Consider the following 14,686-nt stretch of genomic DNA (forward strand, 5'->3'; position numbering starts at 1 on the left):
CAGGCGGGTATCACCAGATGAATTGGCGCCAAACGATCTTTAATTTCTAAATAAGGAAGACGAAAAGAAAAACGGAAAACGAAAAGTTAACCGCAACAGTAACGAGAGCCGAATACATAATAATGAAAAGAAAACTATAAAAACTGAGAAAAGCGGCAAACCGAAGGCATTGAAACTCGCAACAAATAAAACAAGCAAACCGAAAAAACACCTGCAAAAAAAGCAAGAAAACAGATGTTTCAAAATCATATGCTTCCAAATTAAATCCACCAGTTTTGATTCTGAATATGAAGAAAATTATTGAGGGCGAATGAAAAAGGAGAGACATCGAAAATGTGTTTATATTTCTTATTTCGTCGAAGAGCGAAAGTTTTGTTTTCGAATGGTAAAAAACAGCATCTCAACCGTTTTTTTTTTTAGGCAATTGTTGGTTTTACAAATACCCGGAGAGGCAGTCCTCTCGTTTCAGGAGAAACCTTGTTCTTCCCCTGTCATTATCGAAACATAAACTTATGTCACTATGGCTTTAAAAAGCTCTTGAAAGCAGACGCCTTGACAAATATCATGAGACACTTGAACTCATTTCAGAGCTCCAAAATCGTAAATTTTCTCGATTGACTGCGAGTGCATGGCCTAGTGATTACTCACATCCCCTAGCTCCCATCCCCTCCCCTCCCCCCCACCCCCACCCCCATCCTCAGAGGAGTAGACGGATGTCCGGTCCCGCCTTAGACATTTTTTAAATGTCTTATTTCTTCAATTTCTCGTCAGTTCTGTGCTTGTGTCGCCCATTATCCGTCGTTGCGCCGATATCTTTAAGAATGCAAACAAGCAGGTGAAAACATTATTTTAATTTTCCTTATTCAGTTGACGTTGATAAATTTTCCGAGTCACGTTTTTGCTTTTTGGGATCACCATCTGCCTGATTCCAAATATATGTCTTGGTTCCAGTCCCTAACAGGAGAAGATTTAGAAAGCTTGTTAACAAACCCCCACTACTTCAGCTTGGTTATCTTCTGCGCATCCTCGGAGACCCAGGGACTGTGGGTCGATTTCAAGTTAGGGCATGAAGAGCCCCTGGGGACATTGTCTTACAAGACTAGTTCCAAATGGTCGCAGTCGTTCTGCCATCTGATTGGTGCCAGAAAATCTTTGTGTTTTTCTGCCCAATCAGAGTGAAGTGTCCTTTCGTGTGTTTTAACACGGACATATACTAATAGCGCAGTTGCTCGCCATGTATGTTAAGGCCGTGCGACGGAGATTTGCTTGAGGTGAAAAGTTTCAGTCTCAGCACACAATGTAAGAGAAATCGATCAGATTGTCCGCGAAAATCTTACCGGAAATTATACTGAATACTTTCGCAGGTATCACTAGAGAACGTGTTTTAAAGTTTGCGACACGATGGTTGCAGTCATTGAAATGTCGCTTTAAACGTTAAACGAGATTTAAGCTTAAAATCTTTTCTAGATTCTTTGCATAATTTGCTGTGACTGAAACTTTGCCAATCCCGTGAAGTTATTTCGTCGGACGGGCCACGCAGGTATGTCGAGCAACTGGTACTTGCGCAACTTTCTGTGCGTGCCAAAATCTAGTCTCGTCTTCGCTTGAAAAAAAAGAAAAGAAACCTTTGCTTATTAGATGTGGTTAGATGACCCTGTACTATTAGGCTGACATTTGCAATAAAGCAAACCCGCCGTTTCCATCCATTATTTCTTGGTCTTTGGATTTGTTTTTCCCATTGAAGAGGGGCCGTAAGGGGGGGTCACGCGCACAGTTCACGGCAATTAAAAAACGCTAATCACGAAACACGATAATTAATTTTCGAGTTTCACGGTTCACGGAAAATAAACTTACACATAAGAAAGACTTGTCGCCTGACCCTATATATATAATATTGTTGACAGTCGTTTTAATGTATTTCAGAAAGCGCTCAACTCGTGATTGTGTCGTGATTGGTAATGTCAGATTCGGTTTCACAGCTTTGCTCTGCAGCAGACAGGCAGTCGCTTAAGATTTCAGTCTCTCGTTGAATTCTTCAATCTGTCTGTCACTGTCACACTGTGCCACGTCTCCAAACTCGTTTGCAGACACCGCTGCCTTAGGGCAATTGTCTTGAAATCTGTAATTGCAAGGTAGTATAAAAAATACACGATCCACTTGACTACTGAAGTCTTAAAAGTTTTAATAACTGATATTATCATTCAATCTTGAAAGTTAGCAATTAGAACAGATATTATAAATGTGGATTCATCTTGTCTTGAGACTATCGGTGTAACAACAACCAAATACGCCGTTTTGCAAAAGACCTTAAGATACTTCGAGAAGTAAATAGATGAGAGGATCTTTAACAATAAAAAAGTAAAAGAAATGTTTTACTTAGGCTGATGGTGACAGATTGGTTAGTATAATATCACAATCTTACAAATAATGTGAAAGACTCTTACATGTTGTCTAACTCTAAATCACGATCACTGTCATTTCCTGCTGATATTCCTTTAGGTGAACCGACGTTTCACGTTACACTTCCATCCCTTTGACTTTCTTGATCTCCTCCGCGGCTTCCACTCTTCTTCAGGAAGGCTTCCATATTTCTTTTCATTCCAGCTATTGTTGCATTGTTTCTTGCCATTATCTTCCTCGTTTCGACGGTTTTGACAAGCTGTATTAAAGTGTTCTGTAAGGCAGCAACAAAAATATGACCTCCAGTAATCTTTACTTTTTTAAGAAAACAATGAATTTTAAACACCTGCTTTATTCTTTGACAATACAGAAGTTCTCTGGATGGTCTTCTCCAGTGGTTTTCTGTTAAAGTAAAATTGATGATGATACTTTAAAGTAAAACTTCCGAAGCTTTAAATAGAAATGTTTCTGCAGACAAGCTTGAAGGATAATGCTCAACATTTTACGTAGTTTTTTTAAAGTATCGAGCTTTAGTCTACGGAGTCCTGTCCGTTGGTACAATCTTTAACTTCTGGCAACGACCACACCTTATGGTAAATTAATTGACCGCTGTGCTATTGAACATACTTTCCAGAGCTACAAACACATTGAAAGGCTAATTCACTAAATACATTAAAGACGATTTAAATGATCATCGTTATCATCATCGTCTCCATTATAGTAATAAAATGATAAAATTTTAGGAAAAATCAAGTCTGTTAATAATAACAAAAATTCTTAACGATTTCTTTTAGTCGCACATAGCCAAATTTAGATCATCCAACATCTTGGTCTGTCGTTCATTTCGCTCAACACTTTCGCCCTGTTTTAGGCGCTTTACAAGGTGGTCGTCCTCTACCTTTGAAGCTGACCTTTTCCTTCCACCTCTTGGCTTTCGTTTGCTGACTTTGCTCTTTTGCTGTTCTTCGCCAGCAGCAACCGTGATATTTATCACAGGGGAATCTTTCGAAAAGACGATTTCCTTTTTAAGAACATTGACTGAAAGAAAATAATGACAATAAAATTAATTAATCAAATAATAATCTTTTGACTACGTCCTTTTTATCTTTTGTCTATCTACTTTGACATTTATATTGGTGTCATTTTTTCTTGGCAGTTTCAAACCCCACTCCAGTCTCTTTCGTAGTCCATAAAAATTAAATTTAAGTTGCGTTTAATCGATAAAAAAATCTGTCCGAATATTCTCTTCCTAATCTTCCTAGGTTGTTCCTATTCTCAGGTCTTCTCATTATTGTCAACACGCCCTTTCTGCAAAGCGAGCGATCAAGGATCATCAAGAAATATCTCAGGAGGTGTGTTGAATATCGCCTCTAACGACCTTAACCGAAATCATGGCTCTCATCAATGACTCACTTTCTGTATAATTTCCGAGAAAATTGTCGATTCTTAAGCAAACTTCAAATAAGATATGTAGGGGGGACTGAATAAAACTTTTCTAGACTTCTAGTATTGTAAGGGCCTGTTTACATGGAGATCGGGTGACCCTTCTAAAAGGGGCACCCTCTTAGAAGGGTAACCCTTGCCTATTGGATTTTCCGGCTTGGTTTGCATGAGAGGTAGGGTCACCCTTCTGCTTGGTGGGGTAACCCTCCTGCGAGGGCCAACTTTTTGTCATGTAAACACTTGAGGTAGGGTCACCCTCCTAGAAGGGTCAAATTTTGTGGGTTCAGTTTACTGTCAGATTGCCGCGAAACTCTGTAATGGCTTCGCGCACGTATAAGCCCGTGGAATATTTTCGCCGTTCTGTGGTGGCCAAATTGTTTGAACAGAGTTCGAAACAGTCGGAGGACAACAGTGTCGACATTTCGAAAAAAGACATAGATGATCATGAATTAGTGGTCGACGAGAGTACCATAGAAAGCCGCTCGACTCGGAAAGATATGGAAGAAGGCTTGCCACGTGAAAAATCAAAGAATTCACAGGGAAAAGGAAAAGCATCCTTCGCCACTGCTCTGTGCGACCATGATTCCGCCAAATTCTCCCTCGGCGACAAAATGGCTCTCCTTCGTACATGCCTCATTCGTCGCATTGCAACATTGTACTGGGCGGCTACCTGTAGCGCCATTCGCTCTTGTCGGCGTTTTTCTATTAGGGGATACGACAGCAAGAACCCACAGCACTGAAAAACCGCAGCCAAAGAGGCAAGCGCAAGGAAAATTGAATTTACCGCCAAAATACTTCGTTTGTCCGCCATTTTAGTTGCTTTGTACTTAGCGACCGCGCAGTTATCTTCCTCGGTGCCAAATTCAATAATCGCGATAGCCCTGGGGACAAGACTTTACATGTAAACGGGGGCTATCTTTTGCCCCCTCTAGAAGGGTGACCCTCCTAAGGGGGTTACCCTATCTCCATGTAAACAGGCCCTAAGAGATGTAAGAAATTAACGCGAATTAAAACAATTAACACGAAAGTATGGATAGCAGATACCTTACACACGTGACTTTCAAGTAAAACATGTCATAAATTATGATCTCTTATCAAATTTTCATGATGAAAACACTAACCTTGTAAAACTGCAGAATCGACAAAAAGCGGCCTTGTTATGTTCCACTGCGCTTGCGTATTGATTGAGAAAGCTTTACTGCCTTCTGCGCCTTTGGCTAGTCTGCACAGCTTAAGATCAATAGATGACCCTATTCCCCGCTTCTCAGCTTCGGCCTTGAGGCCCGCGTGTTCAACAATATGCCTTTTCAGGGCATCAAGGGAATTATGTTCTCTTTTCAGGGGAATTCTGATCCTTTCCTTTCCCCCCAAAAAACTGAAAGATCCAGGAGATTTGGGATCAACGAAGTAGACAACCCCTTCTAAAACACGAAACGGCTCTTCGCTGACTTCGCTCTTCGACATTGTGGGTCGTGAGAAATGAAGACAAGACGTCAGACCATGAATGATCTGAAGACCTGGTCGTTGGTGTCAAAGGTCGCATCAGCTTTATTTTTGGATCAACGGGTCATGCGAAACCCTATTGTTTGGTCACGCAAGCTGAAGAAAACAGACACGGCGATCACCTGGAGAGTTCCTTTGTGGGGTCTTCGTAGCCGTTCAGGGAAAAAGGTCGTTTTCGTGTTGTTATCACGGGTATCGGAAAATTATTTCTCTGTTTCACGTATCACGACAATCATATCATTCACGGTTCACGATTTTTAAAACTTTTAGATTACGGATCACAGAAAATAAATTAATCCGATCACGTTTCACGTGAAACCCCCTTACGGCGCCTCATTGAAAGCAGCATCGGATCGATTCCCAATGATCAAAGGTATTTAACTTGGTCTTCAACAATCGACAGAAGAGGTGAAATGACAATGACCAAGGGACTAGAAGAGAATCCGTGGCCTTCCTAGCTCAAGAATTTCAACACTCTAGGCAACAGTTGAAAGATTAAACTCTTTCCTAACCCCTTCGGTAACTGCCCGAAAAAACCTCTCCTTCTCACGATGTTCTCATTAATAAGTGTTCAGATTTTAATTAGCTAACCGGAAACACAGCTAAGCTTTCTCTAAGCGCTTGCTGGAGGTCGTCCACGAACTTAAGCCGTATTGTGAACGACTTTACTACAAAGCGAAGATTAGATTTTGGCGCGCACAGAAAGCAGAAAGCTACGTTTGCGAAAGAGCCAGTTGCTCAACATACCTGCGTGGCCCGTGCGACGAAATAACTTCACGGGATTGGCAAAGTTTCAGTCACAGCAAATTATGCAAAGAATCTAGAAAGATTTAAGCTCAAATCTCCTTTAACGTTTAAAGCGACATATCAATGACTGCAACCATCGTGTTGTATACAAACCTCACAAACTTTAAAACACGTTCTCTTAGGATACCTGCGAAAGTATTCAGTATAATTTCCGGTAGGATTTTCGCGGACAATCTGATCGATTTTGTTGCAATATGCCATTGCATATTGCAATTAGTCCATAATTGTTTTATCGTTATTCCCAGTACACACCACTCTTTTATTCATATGCAATTAGCTATAGATTGCGTTAAAAATTATTATTCATAGCGAGTGTGAATGTCTTGTATTTAAGCATCCAGAAAGCGGTTAGGACGCAGGAAATAAAATTTAATTCTCATTTCTAGGAAAGGTTGGCTTGTGCGGATATATTTCTTCATGCCGGAGACAAAAAACCACATGAGGAAACAGATTTCTCTTACATTGTGTGCTAAGACTGAAACTTTTCACCTCAAGCAAATTCCGTCGCACCGCCTAAACAAACATAGCGAGCAACTGAGCTATTAGTATATGTCCGTGTTAAAACACTCGAAAGGACACTTCACTCTGATTGGGCAGAAAAACACAAAGATTTTCTGGCACCAATCAGATGGCAGAACGACTGCGACCGTTTGGAACTAGTCTTGTAAGACAATGTCCCCAGGGGCTCTTCATGCCCTAACTTGAAATCGACCCACAGCCCCTGGGTCTCCGAGGTTGTCTTCTGCGGTGACCGTCGCGAACGTTTTCTTTCAGATTGCAGAGAGGATACTGTATTTCAGAGCTGTTGACTCGATTTCTTTACGAGTTCTCGTCATCTAAAACTATTTCGACATTCGAGCAGGTCCAGAAAAGGGAATTTCATACTCATTCCGTTATTTACGAGATGTTTAATTCGATAAGATCTAGACTAGTCAAACGATCTATGGTTGCGAAAGAACTTCTCTTGTTTTTCCTCTTTTGCGGAGCGGGATTTACCTCAGCTATTTTGGAAGAACGGGAACAGAGTTCACAATGCCGTAAACAAACGGTGTTTTGTCCTTGCAAGGACAGGCGAGGAATGACTGGCCATATGCTTGTGGTAACATGTAGCGATCAAAACGATCCCAATAATCCGCTTTGCCAAGGAGAAACTTTAATCTCAGAGGATTGTGGAAAAGGTGAGCTTCTATGTTAAAATTACGGTGCTACTTAAATGTGATTCGTTAAGCGTAATTAAACGTGAGGAGATCTCAATCATGTGAAATTTGTTTAGCCGTTGAGTGGACTTTATGGCCAGTTTGGCTGATTTGAATTTAGTTGTGCAACTGGAAAAGTTATATAAAGTGATCAAGGAGATGGACACTATTTCACACTTGCACTCTCAAATTATAGTTCCAATATTAATAATTGATTTGATATGACTTCAAAACCTTCAAAGGAAAGTAGAGCTTGAGGAATTGCAAAACATTAATGGTATTAATGATAAAAAAGATAAGGCAAATTTCTTAAAACCTGAAATATGTTGTCCCAGATTCAAGGCCTTAATTTTTTAAGCCTTTACCTTCCAGAAGTGATTAACATGTATCTGTCCGCCACAATATCCATACATTACCCAGCAAACACTTAATGAGAATATTCCATTTTTTTACTATATAGTACGATACTTTATTTAACTTGGAGTTTACACCTAACGTTACCAGCTATTTTATGGGTAATCATAGTCTTATCAGGTAGAAGTTTTTGCCCTGATCAAATATCAAATTCTGATAACTATTTTTCAAGGAAATGTGTAGCAGGTAGAAGGGGAACTATTTAACAATTATTCCACGAGCGCGCGTTGGATACGAGATGATAGATAGCCAACGAGGCGCATAGCGCCTCGTTGGCTATAATCATCTCATATCCAACAAGCGCGAGTGGAATAATTGTTTTATTAAAAACGTTAAATTAAATTATTAAATTTTATTAAATTTCTAGCTCCCTTTTAATTTTAAGCTGACACGTATGCTTGCCATATTTGTAGATCATGGTATATTGGCTGATATACCATGATGGCTAAGCCAATAAAAAGTCTTGAATTGCATTATCCAAAGATCTAGTTTTTAATAAAATCAGTTAGATCTTGGGGGTCAAAGAGTTCTTTGTACAGAAGTTTCATTTACATACATGTAGAACTTTTTTACCCTAAAATTATTGTTGAGATGAATTTGCAGGCATGAATTTGTAAACAGGATTTCTGACCTTTTATAAGGCTGCTTGCCATACCCTCTTTGGATTGTTTTTGTGAATCAATAATATAGTCAGTTCATTACATAGTGAAATATTAAACAATTTGATATCATAAATAACACTGGAGAAGCATTCATTTTTCTTATTTACCTCTTGTACAAATTTCAAAATGTAGGACTTAGTCCACTGAGTGACCCAATATATTCCTTATAAAATCATGCTCTGTTCCTCAAAATACAAAATCCTTTTCAAAGCTTCAAATGAAACTTTTCATTTTTGTTTAACCTGTTCCATTAGGCCCTAATCTTCCCCTGGGGAGGCAACTCAAGGAAAGTTTGGTTGCACATGTGCTTGGTGGTGTTAAAACTTTAATTCTCCAGAATCGACCAGTAATTCTCCCTACTGAGTGCCAATATTTGTTGTAAATTAGGCAAGGAATTTGGTGTGACATCGAGATAACATTAAGTAATGGATAAGCTTTTCTGTTCTCTTAACCTGCTTACAAGAGAAAATTCTGGAATCATCTGGAAAAATTATTTACTTTTCACTTCTGGGTGGTAAATGGTTCAAACCCTGACAAGGAAGACTTTCAATTTGGAAGTTAAACTAAATATTTTATGTTTTCATAAATGTTAGCATGGTATTATCAATCATAATTAAAGATTGGGATGTGTCAATTAGCTCTTTGTTGACACTTTGATGTCTATTGACGAAAGCTGTTAGTCAAAGTTTGAGTTTTCAGGACAAATTTGACTGAAGCTCAAGGGAAAGTAAAATTATTTTAAGTAAATGGGGAGTTTGATGTAATCGTGTTTGAATTAGTGGGGTTCTACTTTACATTGTTCATTTGACTAGTTTTTGAATTTTGCCACAAGTGTCATCATAAAATGGTGTTAAACCAGTTAGGTCAAGGCCAGAGTTATGAAGGGGCTTTGCATTACTGGTGCAATAGTTATGTGTTGGTTAACACAGCTGGCTATTTGCATGTTGATTGAACTTTGTTATGGTTTCGATTTGAAATTTCATGTTGGTCAAAATACTAGATAATTTGAGAGATTTTGGGGGTAAAATAGTAAAGGTGGAGGCAAACTTGTGTTACTGCAGGGGACAAAGGTGGTCAGGCAAACTTGCTATGTGGTGAAAGCTCCAGCTACCTCAGAAATAATTTTCAAATTAATAAAAAGTAATTTAACAAACATGTTTCAGGGCATTGTTTATAGATATTGTTTCAAGTAGGGTGTGTTTTATAGAAAGAGTAATTGCATACATGCCAACTCTTCTGGATTATGCAGTAGTCTCCTGGATACAGAATAAGTCTCCAGTATTCTGTGTGGCTCACCTGATAGTTACTGTAATAGTTAACACCCTCGTAATGATTAATTATTTTAATTGCTTTTTAATTTAGTGAACTTTTCATCAAAGCGGCACAGACGTGACACTGGAAATTGTATGAATGGAATCATACCAGGATCCCCCCACACCTCAGATAAAGACCCTCAAGCACTAATGATCAGTGGAAGTAGTATAACGCGTGATGTGGATGACAGCCCCACATTTGAATGCCAAGTCCATTCAAACTTTTCAGCAAATGTAACTTGGCTGTTTAATGGCAAACCTCTGGAAAAAAAGTGGCATTATTCATTTGCATCTTGCAAACGAAATTTACAAGTCAAATACATTTCAAAAAGTGATGCAGGATTCTACACATGTGTTGTGACAAATGAGAAGGGGAAACAGGCATCAGTTCGTGCTAAGTTAAACGTGAATGGTAGGTAACCAATTCTAATGGTTTGTACTGTAATCTTTGGAGCAAGCTTTTCCCCCTCAAAGCTGACACCCACATATAACACATGTAGCTCAGCCAGGTCATCCCCTAAAAACAACTCATGAGTTTGGTAGAGAAATATCTGAACCTTGTCTCATTACATCGGGTGTCCCTCAAGGGTCAATCCTTGGCCCTGTACTCTTTATCCTTTTGGTCAATGACCTTCCTACAGTTTGAGAGCGATGCCAGATTCTCATGTACGCTGACGATACAGTTATGTATTTTGCCACTTAAGTAACGCCCAAGAAATCAGTAGTCCTTTTACCAGTTAACTTGCCAAGGTCATTGATTGGCTTGTATACAATAGTCTTTTTATTCACCAAGGAAAAACAGAATGTGTTTTATTTGGTACTGGTTCTAGATTAGCAAATGCTGATCTCTCTGTGAATATTGATGGTTAGGAGCTAACACGGGTTGCTGAGTATAAATATCTAGGAGTAATTTAGGATGAGTCGCTTTCATGGAATGCACACGTGAATTATTTAATTATCAAAGTCTGTAAGAGATTAGGAATTCTTGGCTGCACTAGGGGGAGCATTGGTATGCATACTGCTGGTATAATTATTGATCATCAAGTATTCTTCCTGTTCTTGATTATTGCGACACCGTTTGGAATTTTTGCGGACGTATAAATGCTGATAATTTAGAAAAACTACAGACGTGCGGTAAGCATTATCATGAAAACCAACAACGGTGATGAAGCACTAGCTCACCTTAGATATAATACGCTGGAGCTTAGACGGGAGACTCATGCATTAAACCTTGTGAAGAAATGTCTTAATAAGCGCTGCATGCAATTTTTAATGGATTACTTTTCTTTTAATAGAGATATTGTGCAAAAAATGCAGCAAAGTGATCATCTCCGTTTTCCCTCTATCAAACTAGAATGTACGAAAAAAGCTATTATCATGGATGTGAAGTTTTTAATCGTAACTTGTAGTTTTTATCAATGGTTTTAATAGTTTTAATGCTGTTTTAGGATATCTCTCTATTAGCTTAGTTGGACTAGTTTTATGTATTTTTAACTTTTTTCATTTCTTTTTGTTAGCGCCTCTAAGGATATCAGTTTTCGTAACTGTAGGAGTTACCCTAACTAAATAAAAGTATCTTCTTCTTCTTCTTCTTCTTCTAAATTGAAGGGATGAACTATTATCCTTGAATTATAATAGAGACTGAGCGGGCTTAAGTGCTATATTCTAGACTAAGTGCTATATAGAATTATCTCTTTAATGTGTGTCTGATAGGTTTAATTTAGGAAACTGTTGAAATGATCTCACAGAACTGACACATGCTAAAGGCAGACAAGTCAATTTTAAATTGTTGCTTTTCACTAGCACTCTTCAAAATAGAATTTGATGAAACAGGAGACTGACGTTTTTCTTTGCTCAAGAAAGCAAAGAACAATTGGAGATGATGATAATACCATATTTACCCGTGTGTAATGCGCACTTTTTTTCTACATAAATAATCATCAAAATCACGGTGCGTATTAAACACAGATTCCATTGTTTGTCACACACGTCCTAATTTGCATACGTTAAAAGAACTAAAAAGTAACACATTTAAGGCTTTAATTAAATAACATATTTACAATGAAAAATTATAGGTGCATATTAAGTTTTTACACTGAAATAAAGAGGAAAGAGAAAAATCGCTAAATATTTTTGCAAGTGTACAGACAGGCATGTGGATAATTTAGATTTCAGAGTGGATATGCAAATTTAGCCACATGTGAAGAGATCTCATGTTACATTTTTCAATATAAGAAGCAAGAAGAAAGTGAGCAAGAAATATTTCAGGACAAGAGCTTTATTTGAAGCAGTTCTTGATTTGCTGTTATAAGCGAAAAACGCGCGAATTTCTTATGTGTAAAAAACGCACTGCAGTGGGATTCATCGTGGTTATATTGTTGTTTACTTGACTTTACGGCCAGAGAATTGCATAGCGTTAGTTTGAAGATTCTAAAAATACGACGACATTACACAAAATCTTCAATACTTTTCGGACATATTGTTGCTCACTCATAACATTTACCAAGCCATGGAATCGTCAAATTAGCTAGGCCTCGCTGGAAGTCCTAAAGTTTGATTTCAATACTCTCATAAATAAGTCATAAGTAACAAAAGATATTGATGTTAATGATATAGTAAATTTCTTCTTGTTGTTTTATCAATAAATAATTGTACGAATTTAACTTATCTTTTTTGCCGTGAAAAACTTTTTTTTCTGATAAATTAGGTTAAAAACAAGGGTGCGCATTCAACATGGGTGCGCATTATACACGGGTAAATATGGTTGCAGGGGAATGAAAAAAACTAAAAATTGTGATCTTTTAGTAAATAGGTATTTATTGTGGCAGGGGTCAATGGCCATCTGTTGTATGTTAATCCTAAGACAATAAATGAGTTATAATGTCCTCTGTACCATGTGCATGCAGCTGGATACTGGTGGAGCCTTGAATTTGTGAAAACGCAGCCATAGAAAACTGGAAAGTTATTTTTTGGACCACGAAAAAGGTTTGGACATAAAGACAAAATTTTGAAAGTGAATTGATGCACTTAGTTTGAATTAATCATTTTTCCAAGCTGCATTAAGCATAGAACTAATGAAGTTCTGGTTATTTATTTGTGTAAAATCTTTGTTGGACGGCCAAATAGCTTAGAAAAAGTCTAAATTTGCTCATTGTTAATGATTATTATTGGTAAAGTTTAAAAAAAATTGTTTGATAAACTTATTTTTCTGAGGAATCAGTCCTTTAGTGCAGAATGTGGAAGTTTTGCCCCAATCTTCTTCAGTGACTCCTCTGTACAGGCTGTAGGTTTACATGCAGTTACTCTACCATGAATGTAAGAGAATGAAAAAAATAAAGTAGCTTAGAAACAGTCTTTAAATTTGCTCACAAACATTTGTCGTTGGTCCTGATACAGTGGACCACAACTGCTGTTCAAGATTACATTAAATGCATGTTATTACCATTGATACTTTAATTAACTTGGCTTTGATTTAGAGGAAAGGGTTGCAGTAACAATTGATTCTTACCGAGTCCTCTGTTTAATTTTAGTGAGAGGTCCCCCAGTTGTAGAGTCTGCAGGACTTGAACCTGGGGACACACCCTACATTGGAGCCACAGTAAACATAACCTGTAACATCCGAAGTACTGATCCATTAGTAACTGGTTCAGTTTTGAAGAATGGCACAAGATTAAATGAGGATAATAAACAACTGAAGTATGAGTATCATCATATAACAGGAAAAGATAAGCCTAGCCTCTTACTTACTAAACTGGAAATTAAGAACATCACAAAGGAAGATGCTGGAAACTACACTTGTCGGGCCAATGGATATGGCATGAAGTCATTCAAATCATTTCTTCTTAAAGTTGGTATGGTAAATTACTCTTATATTTATTTATCATTCATTTTATACAGTACCATTTAATCCATTTAGTGAAGAATCACATGTTAATTTATATGTACCCCTCATCTTATTGTGCTTCTCTCTCTCCCCGTGCTCATGTAGGTTTTTGCGCCAAAAAAATTCGGTTTTTCGGTTTTGGTGTTCATTGTGGTTTGCAGATTTTCCATTTTTTAGCATTTGGTTTTTGCCAAAAATACTTAACATACATACATACATACATACATACATACATTTTATTTTGTTTTGGGATAAAAGTACAGTAACATGCACGCGGGTAGCTAAGTTAATCTAGGCGGGATTTCCAGATTATCCTAATATGTTGTGTTCCATTTTTCTTATGTCATGTGGGTTCAGTTGTTTCTCTTCAATGTGAGGGGCAAGTGCACGCCTCTACTGATCTTGTCACCACTGCACGAGATAGATTAGGGTTTTGATAACAGAGATATGAAAATTTATCAGTTTTGGTGGTTTTTTATGTGGTTATTTGGTTTTGATCAACTTTTTTTGTGGTTTTGCAGTTTAAGATTGAATATTAATAAGATTGACTCCATCATACTTGACAATTTCTCATTCCTTACTTTTATATATTGTAAATGCAAAACACCTGTTTGCATTGAGAATATCAGGAAATCTGAATGAATCTTTCACGGTTTTCATAGTTTGGAAATAGGGGCTGTGTTCAATATTGGGAGAAGAATTGGAAATCCCTCAGCAGAATATTGGACTGAGTTGATTGGATAGGAAGGAGAGTTGGGTTACACGCTGTTAGAACAAGAAATGTGTCTTTTTAAGGGGAATGGTTGGTTCAGTCTTGAAAGTTCCTCTCTATAGTTTTCTCAGGATAATTAATGTCACAGTTTTTACAATTTGTCGTTTATGGATTTTTCCCATGATCCCCTACTCCTAGGTGTGACCATGCCAGTGAGTTATTTCTCTTTACACTATCCATAAATTTTCAAGCATAAAGGTGATAAGAAAAATGAAACATGTCATTAAAAGAAAACAGCAAAAAGTACATTATCTGAATTAACAACGGTTTCTCAAAAGAGGTTAATTTATAAA

At 37.7% G+C, this 14,686-nt stretch overlaps 1 pseudogene across 1 annotated transcript in view; it reads left to right on the forward strand.

Moving 5' to 3' along the window:
- Positions 1 to 775: 775 nt before the first annotated feature.
- LOC148716874 (uncharacterized) overlaps positions 776 to 14,686 on the forward strand; it is a 19,121-nt pseudogene continuing 5,210 nt past the window's right edge. The window contains exons 1-4 of the transcript XR_015995636.1: positions 776 to 1,008; positions 6,888 to 7,331; positions 9,788 to 10,150; positions 13,269 to 13,589. The product of XR_015995636.1 is annotated as an uncharacterized LOC148716874 (transcript). The remainder of the gene's footprint in view (positions 1,009 to 6,887; positions 7,332 to 9,787; positions 10,151 to 13,268; positions 13,590 to 14,686) is intronic.

This window comes from Stylophora pistillata, chromosome 14 (assembly GCF_964205215.1).
Source record: "Stylophora pistillata chromosome 14, jaStyPist1.2, whole genome shotgun sequence".
Lineage (NCBI taxonomy): Eukaryota > Metazoa > Cnidaria > Anthozoa > Scleractinia > Pocilloporidae > Stylophora > Stylophora pistillata.